Below are 25,824 nucleotides of genomic sequence, written 5' to 3'. Positions count from 1 at the left end.
ACAAGTCTTTCTGCCAAGAAGGATGATTCAGCAACAGGCTGAGGTCCACTTCTCTGTACACAAGGGTCCTTTTTCCCCCTCTCTTAATTAACCTTATCACTTATAGTAATTTTCTTTTATTGTCTATTCAACAGTTTAATAAGCATGTCTGCATGTTACTTCAAAGCTCTGAAGTCAGTATAATCTCCTCTCACTTCAAAGGTCACAGCGTTTAGCATCTTGCCACAAGCACTTGCCAGTCACCACTAGAGCTGATACTTGAATCCAGTTCTCCTGACCCTGGGGACTATTTTCACTTCCCTGCTGTCATTTTGAGACTCAGGTGATCAGAGTCCTGTTTGAGGTCTGAATGGGGAAGGATCAGGGCTTGTGAGAAGAGAGCTGACAACTGAAGCTACCACGATCCTGCACACCACACACTCTCATGGACCTGTAGTGATTTAAAGTGAGCATAGGATGGCCAGTATGTCTCCATTGGCCTGGGACCCCACGGGCTTTAGCACTTAAAATCCCATGTTCTGGGAACAACCTCAATCCTAGGCAAACCAGAATGGTTGGTCAACCCATGTGTGGATTATATTTTGCCTCTGGCTCCACTTGAATTTCTGGTAGTACCTCTGGGTTCAGAAGATTCTTAGCCTCAAACTCAGGAAATTCTGGAGGTTTTTGAAACTCCACAATTGACCCTGCAAAACAATTTTTACTGAACCTGGACTCCTGGTCATTTAGTCCGAAGGGTCCCAGTATTTTAAATATTTTAAAGATCCAGGCCCTTGGTTACTAACAAGAAGCAAGGTGATTATGATGATTTTTGCTACTGAGTATGAACCATGTAGGAAGTGCTTTATGATCCTCATCACTAATCCACAGCATTGTAGTTATTACTATTCCCATTTTACAAATGTGGCAGTTGAGTTCATACACATTTAAGCAAGGCTCCAGACCCTGAACCAGGTGTATAGGACTCCAAAGCCCTTATTCCTTCCCACAGAACACTTCCCCAAGTTGCTTCCAGGTCCCCCACATCTTATTCTGAGCAAACTAGAGTTGCCTGAGTATTTTGGGATTAGCACCTTTCTTTAAAGGCTTCTATAAACTTCTGAAGTAGAACCAGGTTCACAGCAGTTAGGAGATTCAGTACCCTGAGAAATTTGGCCCCAAAATTTCACAGAAACACTGTAAAGAGGTTTATAAGAGAGATCTAGCTGGCAACTTCTCCAAACCTAAATTTAGGACAAATGTGCTGTATTATCCAACAAGACGATAAACTTTTTTCACTGAACTTTTTTTTTTTTTAATAGGTCATCTTCTGCAGTTTGGCTTTGGACATCCAATCAATTCTCCTAGAAAAGGGATTAGGACCATAAAGATTTATACAGATACCAAACCTCACTCAATGCACTATTTCCTTTTTGCTTCGGAAAATTTTGTTTTATAGATTAATGTGCTATAAGATTTTGCCAAGGCCTTAAGAGAGCTTACAATTGAGCATTTTTATGTCTATACTGGCACCTCCCATGTTAGTGCCGTTTTGCCTTTGTTCATAAGTAAACAACTTTTCATTGCTGAGATAAAGTTTGTTTTCTTTGGTTTAAAGACTCAGAAGGGCTGTTTGTCTCTACCTGCTTAACTTTGCCTGATAATGCCTGCAAGATAGGTCAGTTTTCTTCAGCATTTTTCCTGCTAGAACAATGGTACTCAACTCAAGCCTGATCAACCAGTAGTGTGCTTTTATCTGGTAGATTTAATTTGGCTAATGACATTATATATTACATATCACAGGAAGAGAGATATTTGTGGGAAAGCTCATACCAGTTTTTCCAAGGAAAGTGTTGTTTATATCTGTTATCTGAAACATATTTCATTGTGTTAACAGCTTTGTCCGAAGACTTAGAAAGTCTGCCTCACTGATTCACTCTTCTAGGGTAAAATCTCACTTTTTTGGGATGAATTTACTTGGAGGAATGTGTGCCAGTGCAGCCACTAAAGACTTTAAAAAATAAAATCTATTTTGGGCACCCTTCTATTGATAGAGTCAGAAGATCCAGAAGATCATAGCATCATTACATCTTAAATTAAGAAATAGAGGCCTGAAGTGGTCAAGTATCTACTTCAGAAAAGCTAAGTATTTGCCCAAGTAAATGAAAGCCCTTTGACATTTGAATGCCAGTATGTAGGCTGGATTTCAGTTTCCCTTCTGCTCTGCACTTGCACCTTTATGCACACTGTTAGGACACCTCCAACACCACCACCACCACCTCCATTATACAGTATATAATTTAAGATACATCATAAGAGCCACAAAATTTTGATATAAAGGTATCATATATATATACACAAATATATATATACACAAATTACACAAATTAACTATATATATATATATGTATATATATCCCAAGTTGCTCTAGTGTTTCAGGAGAGCTCATGAAAGGAAGCATTCTCTTTACATTGAGGATTTTTTTTTTCTCTTTTTTAAAATAAACATTTTTTAAAATTAAAAAAGTGAGGGGTGCTTGGGTGGCTCAGTTGGTTAAGCAGTTAAATGTCTGCCTTTGGCTCAGGTCATGATTGCAGGGTCCTGGGATTGAGTCCCATGTTGGGCTCCCTGCTCAGTGGGGGGTCTGCTTCTCCCTTTTACTCTGCTCCTTATCCCAGCTTGCATGCACTCTCTCTCTCTGTCAAATAAATAAATAAAATCTTTAAAATAAAGTGAATGATGATTCTGCAGCTTGCTACGGCTGCCATATCAAAGCACACAGAATGGATGTTTAAACAACAGAAATGGGATTTTTCCAAGGTAGAAGTCTGTGATCAAGGTGTTGGCAAGGTTGGTTTCTTCTGAAGCCCCTCTCTTTGGCTTGTAAATGGTATCTTTTCCCTGTTTTCACATGGGGACATGTCTGTGTCCCAGCTCCTCTGTTTATTTTTATTAAAAAATTTTATTTTTTATTTTTTGAGAGAGGAGAGAGTGTGCATGAGCTGGGGTGGGGGGACAGCAGACCCCTGCTGAGCAGAGAGCCCCATGCGGGACTCATTCCCAGGACCCTGGGATCATGACCTGAAGAAGGCAGATGCTTAACCAACTGAACCACCCAGGCACCCCTCAAGTTATATTTCTTTTTTTTTTTAAGATTTTTATTTATTTATTCATGAGAGACACAGAGAGAGAGAGAAGCAGAGACATAGGCAGAGAGAAGCAGGCTCCATGCGGGGAGCCTGATGTGGGACTTAATCCTGGGACTCCAGGATCATACCCTAGGCTGAAGGCAGGCACTTGACCGCTGAGCCACTCAGGTGTCCCTCAAGTTATATTTCTTTTTTTTTTTTAAGATTTTATTTATTTATTCATGAGACACAGAGAGAAAGAGAGGCAGAGACATAGGCAGAGGAAGAAGCAGGCTCCATGCAGGGAGCCTGAGGTGGGACTCGATCCCAGGTCTCCAGGATCATGACCCAGGCTGAAGGTAGGCGCTAAACCGCTGAGCCACCCGGGCTGCATATATTTCTTAAACATGTATAAATTTTATATGGCAAAGATATCTTTGTAAAGTTGCCAAAAGAAGTAAAATGTGACTATTTACAAAAAATAAAACATTCTTAAGTATCCTGATGTATATACTGCAAGTTATTTTCCAGAGGTGTTTGTATAAATAACATTGCCCATTTCAGCACCCCTTTGACAATACTGTGTTTTCTCATAGAATAAAAAGTCATTGTCCATATTACTGAAAGCAATATACAGGCTCAAAGCAATCCTTATGAAAATACCAACAGCATTTTTCACAGAACTAGAAAATATAATCCTAAAATTTGGATAGAACTGCGGAAGCCGGGAGATGCCTGGGTGGCTCAGCGGTTTAGCACCTTCCTTCGGCCCAGGGCGTGATCCTGGAGTCCTGGGATCGAGTCCCACATCAGGCTCCCTGCATGGAGCCTGCTTCTCCTTCTGCCTGTGTCTCTGCCTCTCTCTCTCTCTCTCTCTCTCTCTCACATGAATAAATAAATAAATAAATAAATAAATAAATAAATAAATAAATAAATAAAATCTTAAAAAAAAGAACCAAGGAAGTCCTCAAATAGCCAAAGCAATCTTGAGAACAAAGCTGGAAGCATCACAATATCAGATTTCAAGATATATGACAAAGCTGTAGTAATCAAAACAGTATGCCCCTGGCACAAAAAATACACACACAGGTCAATGGAATAGAATAAAGACTCCACAAATAAAACCATGATTATATGGCCAATTCAGCTATGACAAAGGAAGCAAGAATATGCAATGGGAAAAAGACAGTTCTTCAACAAATGATGTTAGGACAACTGGACGGTAACGTGCAAAAGAATGAAACTGGATCACTTTCTAACACCATACACAACAATAAACACAAGATATATGAAAGACCTAAATATGAAATGTGAAACCATGAAAATCCTAGAAGATAGCACAGGCCATAATTTCTCTGATATTAGCCATAGTAACATTTTTCTAGATATGTCTCCTGGGGCAAGGGAAACAAAAGCAAAAATAAACTACTGGGACTTCATCAACATTAAAAGCTTCTGCACAGCAAAGGAAACCATCAGTAAAACAAAAAGACAACCTATGGAATAGAAGATATTTGCAAATAATACATTCAATAAAGGATTTTTGAAAATATATAAAGAACTTATAGAACTCAAAACCAATAAAGCAAACAATCTGATTTAAAAATGTACAGAATAGACATTTTCCCAAAGAAGACATACAGATAGATGGTCAACAGACATATGAAAAGATCCCCAACATCACTAGTCTCAGGGAAATTCAAATCAAAACCACAATAAGGGACACCTGGGTGGCTCAGCAGTTGAGCATCTGCCTTTGGCTCAGGGTGTTATCCCAGGATCTGGGATTGAGTCCCACATTGGACTCCTTACGGGTAGCCTGCTTCTCCTTCTGCCTATGTCTCTGCCTCTTTCTCTCTGTGTTTCTCTCATGAATAAATAAATAAAATATTAAAAACACAATGAGATATCACCTCACACCAGTTAGAATGGCTAAAATCAAAATGATAAAAAATAACAAGTGTTGACAAGAAAGCAGAGAAAAAGGAACACTGTTGGTGGGAATCTGAATTTGTGCAGCCACTCTAGAAAACAGTATGAAGTTTCTCAAAAAATAAAAAAAAAAAGAAATTCTATATGATCCAATAATTTCACTATTGGGTATTTACTCAAAGAAAATGAAGACAGTAATTCAAAAAGGTATATGCACCCCTGTGTTTACAGCATTATTTACAATAGCTAAGATACGGAGTAACCCAACTGTCTATCAATAGATGACTAGGTAAGAAAGATGTGGTACACTAACACACAAATATTACGTAGCCATAACAAAGGATAATATCATGCCAGTTGAGACAAGAAGGATAGACTCAGGGGGTATTATGCCAAGTAAAATAAATCAGACTGAGAAAGACAAATACCACATTCCACTCATAAGTGGAATCTTAAAAAAAATGAACACACAAAAAAACAGAATCAGATCTATAAGTATAGAGAACAAACTAATGGTTGCTGTAGCGGGGGGAGTGGAGGATTCCGTAAAATGGTGAAGGAGAGTAGGAGATATGGAATGAGTATCTCCAGTTATAGAATGAATAGGTCATAGGAATAAAAGATACAGAATAAGGAATATAGTCAGTGATACTGTAAGCAACATAATGGGACAGATGGTGGGACACTGGTGATGAACATAGCATAATGTATAAACTTGTCAAATCACTAAGTTGTATATGCATAACTAATGTAATACTCTAACAGCTATATTCAAAAAAGTTATTGTTGACTTAAAAGAGAATTAGATCTCATTACTTATATTTAGGGGAAAAGACACTTCCCTACATATTTATTAACTGGTATTTTCCTCCTTACATCTTATACATGTGTCTCCAGGTGTATGATATGTGGGAGGGCAGGAGTAATAGGAGTAGAACTCTTGATGTTTTTCTTATAAATTTGATTAAGCATTATGTATATCAAAAATGTTAACTTTTGTCAGTTTTGCTTTAATCATTTTTTTCTCAGACTACTTGCTTAAATTATTGAAATTTGGAAGATTTATTTACTATTCTCAACACAAATTTTTCATTCTTAGAAGTTTCCCTTAAGACTTTTTAATCATCCTTTTCTTTTTTTTTTAAGTGGCTCCATACCCAGCAGAGTGCCCAATAAGGGGTTGGAACTCAGGACCATAAGATTGAGACCTCAGCTGAGATCAAGAATCAAATGTTTAACTGACAGAGCCACCCAAGTGCCCTCCCCCCCCTTTTTTTTTTATCATTCCTAAGCATAAAATTTCCTCTATTCTCCAAATATTTGATATTTATAGATAGATAGATAGATAGATAGATGATAGATAGATAGATAGATAGATAGATAGATAGATAGATAGATAGATGATAGATAAAATAGTTTGATTTTAAAAATAAAGGTCAACTATTAATCCAGCAGGAATTTGTGTGGGATTGTGGTATGAGATTTCTAACTTCCACACTGAGCCACATTACAGTATGACCCATAAAATTTTTCTTAGAGAGGCAGAGGGTGAATATTAATTTGAGTCACTAATGGCTTTCAGCCACCCATCTATTTCCAGCATTTAACTCTTTGCAAAAGAGCCATGTAACCATCTAAAATAGCTCTCTAGGAGTGTTACATTAGTTGACAAGTAAGACAGGGAATAATTCATTTTCCATCTGAACAAATTAATTAAAATATTTTACAGGATTCTTAAACAGATTTTGGGGGAAATCAGGAAGAGTTTCCTTTTCTTTCTCTCTTTGTCTCTCTTTTTCTCCCCCACCTTACACCTTCCCTCCTCAACCCCTCAGATTTCAATAATCTCAGAAAAACAACTTAATTGAAAACTACAGCAAAATCAGTTGGACAGATGGAGGCTAGTCATGGAGTATCTCCACACCTTAATTTTCACATCTTATAAAATGAGAAACTTTAATTAACTAGCCTGTCAGGATCCACAAGATGCAAAAATTAGGTTAGGAGCAAAAAAAGAAATATAGACACAAAGTCACAGATTGAGTCATTCAGGAATCCTATATGCGTCATAGGTTCATAGTGCCCTTCAGCTCTAACCATGCTAATTTTCTAATTTCTTCACCATCACTACATGGTTATATAGCATGTAAGTAATGGCTTCATTCTTGCAGACAAGTCCACAGCATTTTCTGCTTTATAAATTTATCCCTGTAGATAAGTGATATACAGATGCCAGCTTTGTTAACTGGAAATTATAGTATAAGAACCTAGTTTAGTGAAATATTATGTGGCCACAAGCAAAAACAGCTGAGGGCTAGATCTAGTCCAGCCCTGCTTCTCATGTGTTATGTGACCACGGTCAATAATTTAGTCTCTGTAGGCTTGTTTTTCCATATATCAAACATGAGCATACACAGATGATCTCTAAAGGTTGCAATTCTAATTCTCGATGAAAATCATCCTAGGCAAATTAGAATATTATATGAAATCTTCTGTCAATATTCATATTATTTGGGGAATCTGTATTTGTAAAGACATAATTAGGACAATGGTAACTCTCACCAATTTCCTGTTATTAAATGCAAAGCAGCTGTGTTAGGGGAACAGAAGAAACACTTTTTCATTAAGGAAATAGAAGTCGTCCCATTAATGTCTGAAGAAGTTCATATTAAGGAGCTTTGAAGTATGCATGCTTAAAATGTTATCACACCTACATTGAGTATACCATTGTTAAAAGGTTAGATTCTGAAATGAGAAGATGTTTCTCAAATTTCAGATATTAATTTTATTTTTTTTTAAGATTTTATTTATTTATTTATTTATTTTTTAAGGTATTTATTTATTTATTTATGATAGTCACAGAGAGAGAGAGAGAGGCAGAGACACAGGCAGAGGGAGAAGCAGGCTCCATGCACTGGGAGCCCGACGTGGGACTCGATCCCGGGTCTCCAGGATCGCGCCCTGGGCCAAAGGCAGGCGCCAAACCGCTGCGCCACCCAGGGATCCCCTAGATTTTATTTATTTATTCATGAGAGACAGAGGGAGAAAGAGGCAGAGATGTAGGCAGAGGGAGAATCAGGCTCCCCTTGGAGAGCCCGTGCAGGACTTGATCCCAGGACCCCAGGATACAACCTGCGCTGAAGACAGACACTCAACTACTGAGCCATCCAGGCATTAATTTTCTTACTAGTTCTTCTTTAATGTTAAATATCTTGTCATACTGGATATGAAATTACTGACTTATCCTTTTTTAAAAGTTTTTTAAAAAGATTATTTCTCTATTTTAGAGAGAGAGAGATCAGGGGATAGGAGCACAGCAAGAGGGAGAAAGAGTCCCAAGAAGACTCTGCACTAGCATGGTGTCCTATGCCGGTCTCAATCCCAGGACCCTGAGATCATGACCTGAACTGAAACCAAGAGTCAGCTGCTCAACTGACTGCACCACCCAGGTGCTCCTAATGACTTATCCTTTAAAAAACAACACTACTAATCTGCTTTATTAAACCTTTTATTTGTTGAACTTTTATTGACACAGCATCTGATAAAAAGAAATGGTTAGTAATCATGACTAATGACTTCATTTTAAATTTTCTGAAAATCAGATTGTATTGAGATTATTTTTCACAAGCAGTGAGGAATTCATTTGTGCCTGGAAAAATGACAACCTCCCGGAGTGTTCCGCACCCCTCATTCCTTTGGGCAGAGCCTAACCATTGGTTTCAGCATCAGATTGTTGAGTAGGTGTTCCTGTTGATCTTTCTTTAATGTTCTCCTGAACATTATAGTAACCTGAGCATTGTAGTAACAGTACAATTTTGCTCCTCACTTACCTTCTTACACACCTTCCCTCTACCTTACATTAAGAGAGTCCTAAGAGGGCCTTACTGTAAAAATCTACTTTATGGTGGCCACATGGTAATATCTGCATCTTGGTTCCCTCACAAGAACACCAATTTACTACAGAAAGGCACTGAAATTCAAAGTAGGGCCAGAGGCAGCAATAACGTGAACCCCTTGATGAGAGGGATCATGTTTAATAGTTCTATATTAGGCTCAGAATCTTCTAAGAGTCAACAGTATTATATTAGGCAATCATATTTAGTAAACAATTATTATATTTTCAGGAGCAAATTAAATATCCTTCCAACTTCAAAATTCCCAGTTTGCCAGTTTGTACAATGTTCTTATCTTGGAACACAGAATTTAGTCAAAGGACTCTGTCACAGAGATGACCACATGCTAAAAGGACCAATGGTGTCTAAGTTTCCAGTGACTGTGGGCCATGAAGCAACTGGAGAGAACTAAAGAAGGGTAAACTGGGTATGCAGATCTCAAATCACAAATTTGAAGAAAATAGGATTTGATTATCCCATCAAAGGAAATAGTACAATCAGACATTATTAAAAAGAGCCTTACCACAATCTAAGAGGATAAAAGGACCCAAGGAGAATAGATTATACCGGAGTGAAGTTTAATTTGGCAAAATCTCAACCTTTAGCAGGGCGAATGCTATGGTGCTTACAAACTTTAGAATAGTATAAGAACTTCTTGCATGTGGCTTAGGTTCAATTCACATGTTTATTCCATATTTTTTATTTCATATTTTAACATTAATGACCAAGAACTTATAGCATGATGCTCTCCCTCAAGCTGACAAAGTCACCCTCCCTTTCGGCCTCCATGAACAGAATGCAATGCATTCTCAACCTGAAAGCCAACTTTGGCATTATGAAGGAGCAGGGTTCAGTCAAGTTTACTCTAATGCCATTTAATTTGTTCCTGTGCTCATTTTTTTTTTTTTTTTTTTGGAATTGGTACAAAGTTTACTAGGTCATACAACGTTCATTTTTTAACTGAATAAACCAATATGTGTATTTGATGCATTAGATAGCATTGCTGGTTGTGGAGTACTGCTGATGGTTCTTTTTTTTTTTTTTTTTTTTTTTTTTGCTTTTAAAAAATGTGTTTATTTTAATTTTTTTCCATTTTTACTTTATTTTTAAATTTTTTTTTATTGGAGTTCAATTTGCCAAACTATAGCATAACACCCAGTGCTCATCCCACCAAGTGCCCCCCTCAGTGTCCATCACCCAGTCAACCCAACGCCCTGCCCACCTCCCTTTCCACTACCCCTTGTTTGTTTCCCAGAGTTAGGGTCTCTCATGTTTTGTAATCTTCACTGATATTTTCACTCATTTTCTCTCCTTTCCCTTTATTCCCCTTCACTAATTCTTATATTCCCCAAATGAATGAGAACATATAATGTTTGTCCTCCGATTGACTTACTTCACTCAGCATAATACCCTCCAGTTCCATCCACGTCGAAGCAAATGCTGGGTATTTGTCATTTCTAATGGTTGAGGAATATTCCATTTTATACATAGATCACATCTTCTTTATCCATTCATCTTTCGATGGACACCGAGGCTCCTTCCACAGTTTGGCTATTGTGGACGTTGCTGCTATAAACATTGGGGTGCAGGTGTCATTTCACTGCATCTGTATCTTTGGGGTAAATCCCCAGCAGTGCAATTGCTGGGTCGTAAGGCAGGTCTATTTTTAACTCTTTGAGGAGCCTCCACACAGTTTTCCAAGTGGCTGCACCAGTTCACATTCCCACCAACAGTGCAAGAGGGTTCCCCTTATTCCGCATCCTCTCCAACATTTGTGGTTTCCTGCCTTGTTAATTTTCCCCATTCTCATTGGTGTGAGGTGGTATCTCATTGTGGGTTTGATTTGTATTTCCCTGATGGCAAGTGGTGCGGAGCATTTTCTCATGTGCTTGTTGGCCATGTCTATGTCTTCCTCTGTGAGATTTCTGTTCATGTCTTTTGCACATTTCATGATTGGATTGTTTGTTTCTTTGCTGTTGGGTTTAATAAGTTCTTTATAGATCTTAGATACTAGCCCTTTATCTGATCTGTCATTTGTAAATATCTTCTCCCATTCTGTAGGGTGTCTTTTAGCTTTGTTGACGGTTTCTTTTGTTGTGCAGAAGACTTTTATCTTGATTAAGTCCCAAAAATTCACTTTTGCTTTTGCTTCCCTTGCCTTCATAGATGTATCTTGCAAGAAGTTACTGTGGCCAAGTTCAAAAAGGGTGTTGCCTGTGTTCTTCTCTAGGATTTTGATGGAATCTTGTCTCACATTTAGATCTTTCATCCATTTTGAGTTTATCTTTGTGTATGGTGAAAGAGAATGGTCCAGTTTCATTCTTCTGCACGTGGCTGTCCAATTTTCCCAGTACCATTTGTTAAAAAAAACTGTCCTTTTTCCAGTGGATAGTCTTTTCTGCTTTGTGGTATATTAGTTGACCATAAAGTTGAGGGTCCACTTCTGGATTCTCTGTTCTGTTCCATTGATCTATGTGTCTGTTTCTGTGCCAGTACCACACTGTCTTGATGATCACAGTTTTGTAGTACAACTTGAAATCTGGCATTGTGATGTCCCCAGCTTTGATTTTCTTTTTCAATATTCCCCTGGCTATTCGAGGTCTTTTCTGATTCCACACAAATCTTAAGATGATTTGTTCCAACTCTCTGAAGAAAGTCCATGGTATATTGATAGGGATTGCATTAGATGTGTAAATTGCCCTGGGTAACATTGACATTTTCACAATATTAATTCTGCCAATCCATGAGCATGGAATATTTTTCTATCTCTTTGTGTCTTCCTCAATTTCTTCAGAAGTGTTCTGTAGTTTTTAGGGTATAGATCCTCTATCTCTTTGGTTAGGTTTATTCCTAGGTATTTTATGGTTTTCAGTGCAATTGTAAATGGGATTGACTCCTTAATTTCTCTTTCTTCAGTCTCATTGTTAGTGTACAGAAATTCCACTGACTTCTGGGCATTGATTTTGTATCCTGCCACGCTACCAAATTGCTGTATGAGTTCTAGCAATCTTGGGGTGGAGGCTTTGGGTTTTCTATGTATAGTATCTTGTCATCTGTGAAGAGGGAGAGTTTGACTTCTTCTTTGCCAATTTGAATGCCTTTTATTTCTTTTTGTTGCCTGATTGCAGAGGCTAGGACTTCTAGTATTATGTTGAATAGCAGTGGTGAGAGTGAACATCCCTGTCGTGTTCCTGATCTTAGGGGAAAGGTTCCCAGTTTTTCCAAATTGAGAATGATATTTTCTGTGGGTTTTTCGTAGATGGTTTTAAGATGCTGAGGAATGTTCCCTCTATCCCTACACTCTGAAGAGTTTTGATCAGGAATGGATGCTGTATTTTGTCAAATGCTTTCTCTGCATCTATTGAGAGGATCATATGGTTCTTGTTTTTTCTCTTGTTGATATGATCTATTATCACATTGATTGTTTTATGAGTGTTGAACCAGCCTTGCATCGCCAGGATAAATCCCACTTGGTCATGGTGGATAATCTTCATAATGTATTGTTTGATCCTACTGGCTAGTATCTTGTTGAGAATTTTTGCATCTCTATTCATCAGGAAGGTTGGTCTACAATTCTCCTTTTTGGGGGGGTCTTTGTCTGGTTTTGGAATTAAGGTGATGCTGGCCTCATAGAACGAGTTTGGAAGTATTCCATCTCTTTCTATCTATCAGAACAGCTTTAGTACAATAGGTATGGTTTCTTCCATAAACGTTTGATAGAATTCCCCTGGGAAGGCATCTGGCCCTGGACTTTTGTGTCTTGGGAGGTTATTACTGATTACTTCAATTTCCTCCCTGGATATTGACCTGTTCAGGTTTTCTATTTCTTCCTGTTTCAGTTTTGGTAGTTTGTGGTTTTCCAGAAATGCATACATTTCTTCTAGATTGCCTAATTTATTGGTGTATAGCTGCTCATAATAAGTTTTTAAAATCGTTTGTAATTCCTTGGTATTGGTGGTGATCTCTCTTTTTTCATTCGTGATTTTATTAATTTGAGTCTTTTCTTTTTTGTTTTTAAAAAGGCTGGCTGATGGTTTATCAATCTTGTTAATTCTTTCAAAGAACCAACTCCTGGTCTTGTTGATCTGTTCCACAGTTCTTGTGGTCTCTATTTCATTGAGTTCTGCTTGAATCTTTATTAACTCTCTTCTTCCACTGGGTGTAGGTTTTATTTGCTGTTTTTTCTCCAGCTCCTTTAGGTGCAAGGTGAGTTTTTGTATTTGAGTTCTTTCCAGTTTTTTGAGGGATGCTTGTATTGCAATGTATTTCACCCAGGACTGCTTTTGCTGTATCCCAAAGATTTTTTGAATGGTTGTATCTTCATTCTCATTAGTTTCCATGAATCTTTTTAATTCTTCCTTAATTTCCTGGTTGACCTTTTCATCTTTTAGCAGGATGGTCTTTTAACCTCCACATGTTTGAAATCCTTCCAAACTTCCTCTTGTGGTTTAGTTCTAGTTTCACAGCATTATGGTCTGAAAATATGCAAGGGACGATCCCAATCTTTTGGTATCAGTTAAGACCTGATTTGTGATCCAGTATGTGGTGTATTCTGGAGAAGGTTCCATGTGCACTTGAGAAGAATGTGTATTCAGTTGCGTTTGGATGTAAAGTTCTCTAAATATCTGTGAAATCCATCTGGTCCAGTGTATCATTTAAAGCTCTTGTTTTTTTGGATATGTTGTGCTTAGAAGATCTATTGATTGTAGAAACCACCATGTTCAAGTCTCCAAGTATAAGTGTATTATTATCTAAGTATGTCTTAACTTTGGTTATCAATTGATTGATATACTTGGCAGCTCCCACATTAGGGGCACAAATATTCATGATTGTTAGGTCCTGTTGTTGGATAGATACTTTAAGTATGATATAGAGTCCTTATTCATCTCTTACTACAGTCTTTGGGATAATCTTTAATTTATCTGATATGAGGATGGCTACCCCTGCTTTCTTTTGAGGACCATTTGAATAGTAAATGGTTCTCCAACCTTTCATTTTCAGGCTGGAGGTATCCTTAGGTCTAAAATGAGTCTCTTGTAGACAGCAAATAGATGGGTCTTGCTTTTTTTATCCAGTCTGAAACCCTGTGCCTTTTGATGGGATCATTAAACTCATTCATGTTCAGAGTTACTATTGAAAGTTATGAATTTAGTGTCATCATAATACCTATTCAGTCCCTGTTTTTGTGGATTGTTTCCTTGGACTTCCTCTTTCTTTTACAGAGTCCCCCTTAATATTTCTTGCAGAGCTGGTTTGGTGGTCACATATTCTTTCAGTTTCTGCCTATCTTGGAAGCTCTTTATCTCTCCTTCTATTCTGAATGAGAGCCTTGCTGGATAGAGTATTCTTGGCTGCAGGTTCTTCTTATTTAGGACCCTGACTATATCCTGCCAGCCCTTTCTGGCCTGCCAGGTCCCTGTGGAGAGGTCTGCTGTTAATCTAATACTTCTCCCCATAAACGGTAGGGATCTCTTGTCTCTTGCTGCTTTAAGGATCTTCTCTTTATCTTTGGAATTTGCAAGTTTCATTATTAAATGTCGGGGTGTTGAATGGTTTTTATTTATTTTAGGGGGATCTCTCTATGTCCTCGATCTGAATGCCTGTTTTCCTCCCCAAGTTAGGGAAGTTCCCAGTTATGATTTATTCAAATACACTTTCTGGACTTCTGTCCCCTTCGACGCCCTCTGGAACCCCAATTAAACGTAGATTTTTCCTTCTGAGGCTGTCATTTATTTCCCTTAACCTTTCCTCAGGATCTTTTCATTGTTTTTCTCTTTTTTCCTCAGCTTCCTTCCTTGCCATCAACTTGTCTTCTATGTCACTCACTTGTTCTTCTACCTCATTAACCCTCATCGTTAGGACCTCCTGTTTGGATTGCATCTCATTTAATTGATTTTTAATTTCAGCCTGATTAGATCTAAATTCTGCAGTCATGAAGCCTCTTGAATCCTTTATGCTTTTTTCCAGATCCACCATAGGTTTATAATTGTGCTTCTGAATTGGCTTTCTGACATTGAATTGTAATCTAAATTCTGTAACTCTGTGGGAGAGAGTACTGTTTCTGATTCTTTTGTGGTGAGTTCTTCCTTCTAGTCATTTTGCTCATTGCGGAGTAGCTAAAAACACCTTGTACTGGAAAAAGGAGAAAAAGAGAATAAAAGGGGGGGTGGGTTAGGGAAACAAACAAAAACAAAAAACAAGGAGGGTTATTCTCTGATTCTATATACCGTAAATCCCTCGACCTCCCTTGGAAATTTCCAGGGCTGCTGGGTCAAGAACTTGCCCTTCCCTGTCCTTCCAGCTGGTCTTCTGGGGGAGGGGCCTGCTGTGCTGATTCTCAGGTGTGTGCACCTGGGGGAGCTCCCCAGACCCCTGCCAGGTGCACAGCTCTGTGGGAGCTGTTTATCCTGTGAGGCCCCTGTTCCCTGGCGGCTGCTCTGTCCCAGGCACAGGGTGACACCAGGAGGCACAACAGTGGCGGCGGCCAGCTCTCCAGCCCAGGAGTCAGCTCCCACAGTAACTACCGCAGCTCACAGTCCACAGGGGCCTGGATGCTCCCAGGGTGGGGGCGCTGACCTGCACAGCTGGGGGCCACCCAGCGGCAGGAGCGTCCTCGCTGTCCTGTGTCCTCCCGGCCTCTGCCTTTCCGGGGGAGAGCTGGATCCTGGGCTGTGTCCCCCATGCCCTGGGCTCCGGGGCCTCGGCTGCTGGAATCACGCTCCCGGGCCGCAGCCCCCTCCGCCCAGAGCCACAGCCTGAGCTGCCTCCAAGCTGCTCCTGGGCCCTGCCGGGTGGGCGCTGCAGCCCTTTAGGGACCTCGGCCGTGGGGTGTGGGGTGCTCTCCCTGGGGCGCAGGTCCTCTGTTAGTGCCCCTGGGAGCCTGAGGGCATCCCCTCCCTCCTGGGGTCCTGCCCGAGCTCCCTGCCAGTGCCTTTCCTTCCGGGAAGGTTGGTAAAGCTCCTGCTTCTCCGGGCCTGGGCTTTCCTGTCCTGGGGGCTCCGGGCACACGATCTTAGCCCGGCTCCTCGTGGGGCCCCTCCTCCTTGGATGCTTTTTTATTTATTTTTTTCATCTTCCTACCTTGATAGAAGCGCAAACTTCTCACTGTAGCATTCCAGCTGTTGTCTCTTTAAATCTCAGGCCAAATTTGTAGGTTTTCAGGATGATTTGAAAGTTATCTAGTTAGTTGGTGGGGACAGGTGACTTGGGGACCCTACTCCTCCGCCAGCTTGCCCGGCCTCCACTGCTGATGGTTCTATAGGATAGAGATGCAAGGGCAAACCAGTCTATCACTACATGAACACCAGTGTGTTTGCTGAATACAAATACGCTGGTGGATGAATCTTTCATCACTGATGGAACCAGACTGATGATGCAACCCCTGAGAGTCTATTTAATTGGATGTGGATTTTTCACTGGATATGGAATTGCAAGGTAAGAAGCAAGATGGGCTAGTTTCTTCCTTTTTTAAAAAATTATTTTTAAATGATTTTCTTGGAATCCTGGACATTTTTGAATTAAAAAAAAAAAAAAGCTTTGAAAACATACTTCACAGTCAGGTTGTTTCTACACACTGCCAAATCAACCAGAAAAAAAAAAAAACGAAAAATTCAGGTCAGAAATTTTGTTTCTAAATTAGTGGAAATGAAATTTCTAGATTTAATTTTATTCCCTCAACATTTCCGTTGGGTCCATTTCTAAATTTTAGGTTCTATAATTTTGATCTAAAATTCATCTTTCTTTTTCACAAAATAAATATCAATGCTGGTGTGTTAGTTGGCTAGGGCTGTCATAGCAAAGTACCACAGACTGGGTGGCTTAAACAGAAATGTATTGTCTCACATTCTGGAGAGTAGAAGCCCCACAGCCCCACATCAGGGTGTCGGCAACACTGGTCCCTTCTGGGCCCTGTGAAGGAAGGACCATTCCCAGGGCTCTCCATAGCTATCTTCTGCTTACATCTCTTCTACACTATCTTCTCTCTATGCCAGTCTTTGCATCTCTGTTTCCCCTTTGTGTAAGGCATCAGTCATATTGGAACAGGGCCTACCCTAATAACCTCATTTTAACCTGATTACCTCTGCAAAGACCCTGTCTCCAAATAAGATCATGTTCTGAGATCCTGGGGGTTAGGACTTTAGTATGTGAACTTGGAAGGGGGACACAATTGCCCTAGACTAACAGGTATATAACATGAAAACATGAATGAGTTTTTTAAGAATGATTGTTTGGACTCAATTTATGTTACTCTTACTGAGTCAAAGAAGTAAGTGGAATAACACAGAATTCATAAATGATAAAGCCATTCCCACAAGCAATCCCCATATTGTAGTGGTCTCATCCAACTGCAAAGTCTTTTAAAAAAATCTGTGTTAGTTGATTTCAAATTTATAACTCAAACTCTCCAAATTCTTTTTTTTTTTTAAGATTGTATTTATTCATGAGACACACACACACACAGAGAGGCAGAGACACAGGCAGAAGGATAAGCAGGCTCCATGCAGGGAGCCCGACGTGGGACTCGATCCCGGGTCTCCAGGATCAGGCCCCGGGCTGAAGGCGCTAAACGGCTGAGCCACCCGGCTTGCCCTCCAAATTCTTTTATCCAGCTCCCTACCTGACATCTCTAGTTGGATATCTCATAAGTATCTCAAACTGAATACACATAAAACTGAATTCTTAATCTTCTTCCTCACTGCCCCTCAACCATATTTTTGCCCACTTCAATTATCTTTACCCTTGATCTTCCCTTTACATCACCTTACATGTAATCCAGCCACAAGTCCTGTTAACTTTGCCTATGGGCTGTATTTCAAATCTGATTCTTCAAATCACCATCATCATCACATCTTGACTGGAATGATGAGTGGCCTCCCTTCTGTTGTCCCCATTACTCTTCTTGACCATCTCCAATAATTCTCCATTTATCAGCCAGAGTAATTTTCTAACACATAAATTAAACTAATTACTTTTTAAACCAAAAATCTTTCAATAGCTTCTATATTTGGAACCATCTCATCTCTCCCATGACAAAACAGCCACACTTGTCTCTCTTGAGATCTTCAAGCCTGCTGAGCTGTTCCTGCATGAAGACATTTACATGTGCTATTCAGATTATCTGTGGTTGGTTCTTTAACATCATTTTCAGTTCACAGATCAACTGCAAGGTCAGAGAACTTCTTGTTTTTCTGCCTACTATACCTATGGAGAAATCTCCTCCCATTATTCAAAGGAACATGACTGCTTCATTAAAGTTCATGTCCCAAGTCTCAAACTCTCATTACAGCTTAGTCTTCTTCATTCAACTATAAGCTCCAGGAAGGTATGGACTAAGCCTTCTTTATTTACTGCAGTGCTTAGCAAGGAGACTGGACACAGAAATGGCCTAATAAATAGCAGTTGGAAAAAAAGGAATGTATGAATGAATAAAAAAAAGGGATGTTCAAATATGTGGAAGCGGTGTAGAAAAAGGTGACGGGCTTGTGGAAAATATACATGCAGGTGTGGAGGTAGCTTTATCTTAGACATGGGCGCATGACAAGTCTGAGGTGTATGAGTCTATAACATTTAGCATGCATGCATATATCAGTGGCACATATTAGTCACCACTTGTTTATAGATTTCTTTGGAAAATCCTAGAGATGGAATATTCCTTCCCAAGGGTCTCTTGAGGCTCTCCTTAAGAATTTTCTACCAAGATAGAGGTAAAAAAAAAGAGACATTGGGTATATTTTTACAAGACATTTATAATTTTCTTATTGTATAAGATGTATTAGTACTTGGCTAGTGTACTATTAATCAAGACAATCTCCACCTTGGGGTATAATTTTTTTCCTGGAAGCTATATCTTAAGGCAAATCGCTTTAATGAACATGCATTCTTGCCTTTGCCTATTTGAAAATAGGTCACACTTACAATATAAAGGTATGTGGAGCGGAGAGTCTCCAAATTCCCCTTTGTTTCAATGATTCACTGGAAGGATTTAGAAACTCAGAAAAGTTATTATACTCATGTTTACAGAGTCTCCAAATTCCCCTTTGTTTCAATGATTCACTGGAAGGATTTAGAAACTCAGAAAAGTTATTATACTCATGTTTACAGATCATTACAGCAAAAGGATACAGATTAAAAGTGACAAAAGAAAAAGGCACATAAGGGAAAGTTCAGGATAGACCAGGTACAAACTTCTGGTTGTCCTCTTCTAATGATAAAAACATAAAAACAGAGCTTAATTTTCTCAGCAACAATGTGTGCCAACCGAGGAAGTTCACCTAAGTCTTGAGGGTCTACAGTTTCTACTGGGGAATACTGCATGCAGCACTACTGTGACTGACCTCAGCTACTCAGACCCCAGTACCACCAGAAGTTAAGTTGATGGCTGAAAGCCCCAGGTATACAAAACTAGGCATTCACCATATGTTATTATTAGCGTAAACCATCTAGCATTCCCTAAGGTGTCAGTTATACAAAGACACTTACATCAGGCAGGATAACTTAAGGACTCAAAAGTTATCTTCCAGGAGCCAATCAAGGGTCAGTCTGAAGATTTCTGGAATAGTCAAACACAGATTTTTATTAAAGAACACTAAGGGGATGGGAACAGTGAAGAAAAACAATGGTAAAACGTGGAACCTGATTATATTTCAAAATGACCTATATTTGGTATTTTTATTTTAGACAATGGCATATTGCAATAATTATATGGATAATTTACTATAGATATTAATCCCCAATTCCCATTCCTTTGAACAGGAAGGTTCGGAAACAGAGAGGATTGTTGGGTTACTGATTGTGGTTAGAAAATTCCCAGTTCTCTCCAGTGCCAGCATACTTGTCATGACTGCCATGGAACACAGACAGACCTATGGGAACATGGGAATCTCTCTTGGAAAACCTGACTAGCAAGTATGACTTGGATCTTTTCCAAAGAGCACAAGCCCAGGCTTCAGAGAATTCGGCTAAATGTGTGTGGAAACACCCACCTGGCTATGAGATCTATCACAAAGTCTCCATCTCCGTGTTTGAAGTGGATGGCAAGAAAAAACAGATCTACTGCCAAAACCTGTGCCCGTTGGTCAAGCTTTTTCTAGACCACAAGACCTTATGATGTGGAACCCTTTCTTTTTTTTATTTTTTTAATAATAAATTTATTTTTTATTGGTGTTCAATTTGCCAACATACAGAATAACACCCAGTGCTCAATCCGTCAAGTGCCCCCCTCAGTGCCCATCACCCATTCACCCCCACGCCCCGCCCTTCTCTCCTTCCACCACCCCTAGTTCATTTCCCAGAGTTAGGAACTTCATGTTCTGTCTCCCTTTCTGATATTTCCTACCCATTTCTTCTCCCTTCCCTTCTATTCCCTTTCACTATTATTTATATTCCCCAAATGAATGAGAACATATAAGGTTTGTCCTTCTCCGATTGACTTATTTCTCTCAGCAAAATACCCTCCAGTTCCATTCACGTCGAAGCAAATGGTGGGTATTTGTCATTTCTAATGGTTGAGGAATATTCCATTTTATACATAGACCACATCTTCTTTATCCATTCATCTTTCGATGGACACCGAGGCTCCTTCCACAGTTTGGCTATTGTGGACATTGCTGCTAGAAACATCGGGGTGCAGGTGTCCTGGCATTTCATTGCATCTGTATCTTCGGGGTAAATCCCCAACAGTGCAATTGCTGGGTCGTAGGGCAGGTCTATTTTTAACTCTTCGAGGAACCTCCACACAGTTTTCCAGAGTGGCTGCACCAGTTCACATTCCCACCAACAGTGTAAGAGAGTTCCCTTTTCTCCGCATCCTCTCCAACATTTGTGGTTTCCTGCCTTGTTAATTTTCCCCATTCTCACTGGGGTGAGGTGGTATCTCATTGTGGTTTTGATTTGTATTTCCCTGATGGCAAGTGATGCAGAGCATTTTCTCATGTGCTTGTTGGCCATGTCTATGTCTTCCTCTGTGAGATTTCTGTTCATGTCTTTTGCCCATTTCATGATTGGATTGTTTCTTTCTTTGCTGTTGAGTTTAATAAGTTCTTTATAGATCTTGGAAACTAGCCCTTTATCTGATATGTCATTTGCAAATATCTTCTCGCATTCTGTAGGTTGTCTTTGAGTTTTGTTGACTGTATCCTTTGCTGTGCAAAAGCTTCTTATCTTGATGAAGTCCCAATAGTGCATTTTTGCTTTTGTTTCTTTTGCCTTCGTGGATGTATCTTGCAAGAAGTTATTGTGGCCGAGTTCAAAAAGGGTGTTGCCTGTGTTCTCCTCTAGGATTTTGATGGAATCTTGTCTCACATTTAGATCTTTCATCCATTTTTTTTAATTTTTATTTATTTATGATAGTCACACACACAGAGAGAGAGAGAGGCAGAGACACAGGCAGAGGGAGAAGCAGGCTCCATGCACCGGGAGCCTGACGTGGGATTCGATCCCAGGTCTCCAGGATCGTGCCCTGGGCCAAAGGCAGGCGCTAAACCGCTGCGCCACCCAGGGATCCCTCTTTCATCCATTTTGAGTTTATCTTTGTGTATGGTGAAAGAGAATGGTCTAGTTTCTTTCTTCTGCATGTGGATGCCCAATTTTCCCAGCACCATTTATTGAAGAGACTGTCTTTCTTCCAATGGATAGTCTTTCCTCCTTTGTCGAATATCAGTTGACCATAAAGTTCAGGGTCCACTTCTGGGTTCTCTATTCTGTTCCATTGATCTACGTGTCTGTTTTTGTGCCAGTACCACACTGTCTTGATGACCACAGCTTTGTAGTACAACCTGAAATCTGGCATTGTGATGCCCCCAGCTATGGTTTTCTTTTTTAAAACTCCCCTGGATATTCGGGGTCTTTTCTGATTCCACACAAATCTTAAAGTAATTTGTTCTAACTCTCTGAAGAAAGTCCATGGTATTTTGATAGGGATTGCATTAACCGTGTAAATTGCCCTGGGTAACATTGACATTTTCACAATATTAATTCTGCCAATCCATTAGCTTGGAATATTTTTCCATCTCTTTGTGTCTTCCTCAATTTCTTTCAGAAGTGTTCTGTAGTTTTTAGGGTATAGATCCTTTACCTCTTTGGTTAGGTTTATTCCTAGGTATCTTATGCTTTTGGGTGCAATTGTAAATGGGATTGACTCCTTAATTACTCTTTCTTCAGTCTCATTGTTAGTGTATAGAAATGCCACTGATTTCTGGGCATTGATTTTGTATCCTGCCATGCTTCCAAATTGCTGTATGAGTTCTAGCAATCTTGGGGTGGAGGCTTTTGGGTGTTCTATGTAGAGTATCATGTCATCGGCAAAGAGGGAGGGTTTGACTTCTTTGCCAATTTGAATGCCTTTAATGTCTTTTGTTGTCTGATTGCTGAGGCTAGGACTGTGGAACCCTTTCTGTTTTATGTTATGACAGAAGCGGACAATACTGGTTGTCACTTGACTGGATATTTTTCCAAGGAAAAGAATTCATTCCTCAAGTACAATGTGTCGTGTATCCTCACCATGCCTCAGTACATGAGACAGGGCTATGGCAAGATGCTCATCGATTTCAGTTACTTGCTTTCCAAAGTGGAAGAAAGTTGGCTCCCCGGAGCGTCCCCCCTCTGACCTGGGGCTCATAAGCTATCGCAGTCTGGAAAGAAGTGCTTCTCCGTTACCTGCATAATTTCTAAGGCAAAGAGATTTCTATCAAAGAAATTAGCCAGGAGACTAATGAATCCTGTGGACATTGTCAGTAGTCGGCAAGCCCTTCAGATGCTCAAGTTCTGGAAAGGAAAACATCTAGTTCTAAAGAGACAGGACCTGGTTGATGAGGGGATAGCCAAAGAGGCCAAAAGATCTAACTCCAATAAAACAATGGATCCAAGCTGTTTAAAATGGACCCCTCCCAAGGGCACCTAATGTAACCTGTTACTCTGAGCCAGTGAACCCCAGCAGTAGGAATCCGTACCCTAGAGATCTGTCATTTCTGTCGCTCTTGTGATTGGCAAGTACAGTATCCTTTGGGAAGGCCATCCCCCTCAGGACTGTCCTGGCTCTGACCCTCGTGTACACTGCAGATGCTGGTTCTGAGGAACTGTTGTTTCGGCCTCAGTGAGTTTGCCTGGATGGGATCACTGTTAGACTTGAGTGCAGATCCCTCGTAGCACTGACCCAAGGTGTTCTGTTTGGTACTGTCCCTGTCCAGTCACTGGTTCTCCTCATGTCCTCTAGCCCCATGAGGTCATGTTGTATCTTCTAAACTTTGTACTAGTGCTTCTTGCTGCCCAGATACCAGACTTCAAACCATGGTTGCCACCACCAGGACCTTTCCAGTTACTCCTTACATGTGGTTTTTTTGGAAGAGCAGGGAAGAGGTAACATTTCTGAGTGTGTGTACTAGGAGGGGTCCATCCCCTTTGGATTTTACCTCACTTGAAATTTTTTCTGCCATTTTTATTGAAAGGTTGGTTTTTGATCAGTATCAAGCTGACAAGAGACCAGTATTTTTTAAAACTCTCCCAGGGATTCGTCTTGGTAACTGCTCATAATTTATCAGAATGAAATGGAGAGAATTGACAGGTGGTGATTCTGTAATTTGATTTGAGTTCACCTGTGGTCATCGTGTGTCAGTGGAAGGAAATCAGTCCTTTCTGCCTCAGCAGAAAGTGCCCAGCCCTAAATGTTTTCCTCTCTCCTAACCCCTTGCTCCTTTTCACACTGGCAGGGGCTAAACAGTGTCCAGTTCTCCCTTTCATGCTGCATGCTAACCAGTTCATCAGACTGCAGAAACCTTCCCCCCCACCCCCACCCCCGTACCTGCCAGTCTGATCTAGCACACCTGTACTTTTGCATTGATTTTTGCCTGAACCTCCTTGGAGAAGTAGGAAATGACTGCACATGACTTCCAGATCTCCTCTCAGCCCATGACTCCGCAAGGCAGAGTGCCACCTGTCCCTGCTCCCTGCCAGTGTTTGCTTCTCTGACAGTGCCTTGACCTCCCGCTTGAACTGAAGTGCTGCCGCCCTTCCAAGAACTCCTCCATTTCCTTTTTGGGATTTGTCACCATTCCCTCTGTTCCCTGCTCTCCTATTTTTGGTTTCAAGCAAAGGAAGAAATGCTCCCTCTAATTTCTCTCCAGCCCATTATAACCTGCTATCTTGGGGCAGCTTTTTTTTTTTTTTTTTTTAAGATTTTATTTATTCATGAGAGACACAGAGAGAGAGAGAGAGAGAGAGAGAGAGAGAGAGGCAGAGACATAGGCAGAGAGAGAAGCAGGCCCCAAGAAGCAGGCCCCATGCAGGGAGCCTGATGTGGGACTCAATCCCGGGACTCCAGGATCACGCCCTGGGCTGAAGGCAGGTGCTTAACTGCTGAGCCACCCAGGGATCCCTTGGGGCAGCTTTTGTTGTATGACATGCCACCCTTCCCAACTTGGTCTCCTCCAGCACTGCTGTCTTCATGTGGAGCCTTTCCACAATCCCGACTCTGGTCATTTGTGCCTTTCTCTTGTCATCTCTGTACCCTACTTAATACTCACTTTGGGTTGGGGGGAGCTAATTTTTAGCATGTTCAGCTCCCTGCCAGTTTCAGTGTCACCGTTAAAGTTTATCCAAAAGCAACTTCACTGGGGGTTTTCTTAAGGGATAAAGGTCTTTTACCGAAGCTAACCCTTCTCCACATGTGATAGAATGTGCTGTTCTATATCTATTCCTCAATAAAGCATGTTCTCTGCTCAAAAGAAAAAGAAAAAGAAAAAGAAAGAGAAAAAGAAAAAAAAGAAAGTTCCCAGTTCAGGGCCACCATAGTAAGTTGAATACTTACTAGAGATAAAACTGAATGAAGTTCCAGAAGACTGAGCTAGACTCATAAGCTTCTGTACATAAGTCTAGAACCTGAAATGCAACTACCAACAAAAGTTTCCATCTTAAATCTAGACAATAAAGCTAGTACATAAACTGCAAGGAAAGAAAGGCAGAGAATACCCAGTTTAGTTTTTGGTGCAAAATGGTTACCATTAAGGAATCCATCAATAAATTTTATTGAATGAATGAATGAATGAATAATACTTAAGAGAATGACTTCACTGATACCAAAGCTTCAAATTCAGAACTGAACTGAGGGATTCGGTGGCAATAACTGAAATTTAAATTCATGGACAGTGGGTGTACTATATCTGCAGTTCTCTGTAAATCTGTGCTTATAGGTGCAGACATTTCAAAATACATGCACACATATATACACGCAAGGTATTCTTTCAGGTAATTCCTTCAAGGAAAGACAAAACCAGTGAATCAAGAGGTCTTAAAATAGGCCCTGCCCACCCATAAGCCTTTGCATTAAGGGAAGGGAGGGGGGCGGGAGGGAAGGAAGGAAGGAAGGAAGGAAGGAAGGAAGGAAGGAAGGAAGGAGCCAGAAACTATTACATTCTGTGGATTTCCCTGTGTTCAGGTATCCCTGCTACCTGATGTGAAATAAGATTAGGACTCACCTAGCAGGAAAATTACTTTTGGCTAGAATCTTCTTTAATATAGCACAGAGGAAAAATCTCAAAGTGATTTAACTACATTTCCTTCCTAGAGCTACATATACATATACATTTTTTTTTTAATTTAAAAAATTTTTTAAAATTTTTTATACTACTTCTAGCAATATCACTTAATTGTAATATGGAGGTTTAACTTTGATGAAAAACCTATTTATTTACAAATGATTCAGAATCATGGTTGTTAAGAAAAAACGAACTAGGGGTGGTGGAAGGGGAGGAGGGCAGGGGGTGGGGGTGAATGGGTGAGGGGCACTGAGGGGGGCACTTGACAGGATGAGCACTGGGTGTTATTATGTATGTTGGCAAATTGAACACCAATAAAAATAAATTTATTATAAAAAAAGGAATTGATTATGATGTATACGGCA

The 25,824-nt window shown here is 40.1% G+C and overlaps 1 pseudogene; it reads left to right on the top strand.

The window, feature by feature from the left end:
• Window positions 1-19,797: 19,797 nt before the first annotated feature.
• On the top strand, window positions 19,798-23,016 carry LOC144303920 (histone acetyltransferase KAT7 pseudogene; annotated as a pseudogene).
• The last annotated feature ends 2,808 nt before the right edge of the window (window positions 23,017-25,824 follow it).

Source organism: Canis aureus, chromosome 33 (assembly GCF_053574225.1).
Source record: "Canis aureus isolate CA01 chromosome 33, VMU_Caureus_v.1.0, whole genome shotgun sequence".
Taxonomy (NCBI): Eukaryota; Metazoa; Chordata; class Mammalia; order Carnivora; family Canidae; genus Canis; species Canis aureus.
This window is presented reverse-complemented; position numbering and strand designations above follow the sequence as displayed.